This window comes from Bison bison, unplaced genomic scaffold (assembly GCF_000754665.1).
Source record: "Bison bison bison isolate TAMUID 2011002044 unplaced genomic scaffold, Bison_UMD1.0 scf7180017864236, whole genome shotgun sequence".
Taxonomy (NCBI): domain Eukaryota; kingdom Metazoa; phylum Chordata; class Mammalia; order Artiodactyla; family Bovidae; genus Bison; species Bison bison.
Window position 1 is genome coordinate 913683 of NW_011494808.1, and position 2163 is coordinate 915845.

A 2163-nucleotide genomic window follows, 5' to 3' on the forward strand; every position below is an offset into this window, starting at 1 on the left:
GGAGGTACATCTCTGAAACAAGAAGAAAATTCAGGGAGTTCCCTGGAGGTCTAGTCCTTAGGATTCAGTGTTTTCACTGCCATGGCCTGGGCTCAATCTCTGGTTGGAGAACTGAGATCCTACAAGCCACTCAAGCTAGATTTAAAAAAGAGGAAGCAAATTTATTCCCCACCCACCACTGAACCTTTAATGCCTCAACAGTGACTAATCCTCTCAAGGGTATGATACTGGTAGCACTTGTACTTGGCTGAAAGTAAATATATCCAAAGTAAAATGTTAAATAGCAGATTTTGTTTAATATTGAACTTCTGCTATGTTGAAGACATTGTAGTCTGCAGTGGGGATACAGCAGAAAACAAAATAGATATGCTTCCTAAAATCATGGCGTTGATAGCAGTGAGAAGGAATAAAGCAGGTCATTTAAATGATGTGTGTGTTGCTTTGCAATATTACGTTGCAAAGGAAACACTGGAAGCAATCTCTAAGAGTGTATCCAAGGAACTTAATTCAGACTGAAGGTTGGAAACGCTTTTGGGGGGAAGTGATATGTGGGGATAAAATCTGAGGAAAGAGTAGGACGTAATCTAATGAAGAAGCAGAAGCGGAACCCAGACAGAGGTTACGAAGATCTAGATCTGATCCAGAAGGAAAAATGGCACGTTTGAGACTTGAAAAGGAGACCTGTGTGTGGAGGTACAGAGAACAAAGGGAAAGGTGCGCCACGGCCAGGTTGAAGACACACGTGTGTGCTCTATCATAGTCTTAGGCCGGAGTTAGTGTTTCGTATTTATCATAAATGAAATGAGCATCTGCTTAAGGGTCTTAAGCCTAAGGATGATGGCATTATAGCTACATTTGGGTAAAAACCATTAAAGTTGAAATGTGGAAAATAGGTTTGATTAGTAAGACTGGTCCTTTTTCGATTTGTGGCTGCCTGTGCAGCGTGTGGGATCTTAGTTCTCCAACCGGTTATTGAACCTGCACTCCTTGCATTAGAAGCGTGGAGCCTTAACCACTGGACCACCAGGGAAGTCTGAGAGTGGCTCTTGAAAAGACCAAGTAGAGATAATACGTTTTCCCAAAGATATGTATTAAGATCTATAGAAGCTGATGATTATTTGAAAATATGGCATATGGCAAAGAGATAGAATAAGAGAGCTTATTTAACTTATATGCAGAGTACATCATGCGAAATGCTGGGCTGGATGAAGCACAAGCCTAAAATCAAGATCGCCGGGAGAAATATCAATAAACTCATATATGCAGATGGCACCACCTTTATGGCAGAAAGCAATGAGGAACTGAAGAGCCTCTTGATGAAGTGAAAGAGGAGAGTGAAAAAGCTGGCTTGAAATTCAACATTCAAAAAACTAAGATCGCGTGCGAACATGGCGCTGCGCGCGGTGCGGAGCGTGCGGGCCGTGGTCGGCAGCCTGCGCACCATCTCCGCACCCAGCCGCGGCCCTGGGGACTGCGAGCGGGTGCAGTCTGGGAGCTGCGCACCGGCCCTGCTCTGCTGTTGGTGCAGAAATTCACAGAAAAACACGAATGGGTAACAACAGAAAATGGTGTCGGAACAGTGGGATGTTGTTTACTGTAGTCTGCCTGAAGTTGGGACAAAGTTGAACAAACAAGAGGAGTTTGGTGCTTTGGAAAGTGTGAAAGCTGCTAGTGAAATCTGTTCTCCTCTATCAGGAGAAGTAACTGAAATTAATAAAGCTCTAGCAGAAAATCCAGGACTTGTCAGCAAGTCTTGTTATGAAGATGGTTGGCTGATCAAGATGACATTCAGTAACCCTTCAGAACTAGATGAACTAATGAGTGAGGAAGCATATGAGAAATACATAAAATCTATTGAGGAGTGAAAATGGAACCCCTAAATAAACTACTTTGAAACAACTTAATCTAGCATAGTTGTCTTAAATTAGTGGTGGATTAAATTAGTGGTTTAAATATCTATCCACCACTAATTTAAGACAACTATGCTAGATTAAGTTGTTTCAAAGTAGTTTATTTAGGGGTTCCACTTGAATTAGTGGTGGATAGATATTTAAAGAGAGAAGGCAATGGCACCCCACTCCAGTACTTTTGCCTGGAGAATCCCATGGACGGAGGAGCCTGGTAGGCTGCAGCCCATGGGGTCGCTAGAGTCGGACACGACTG

General features: G+C 42.9%; 1 pseudogene; it reads left to right on the plus strand.

Moving 5' to 3' along the window:
• The first annotated feature begins 1388 nt into the window (after positions 1–1388).
• LOC104993215 lies at positions 1389–1865 on the plus strand (annotated as a pseudogene).
• The last annotated feature ends 298 nt before the right edge of the window (positions 1866–2163 follow it).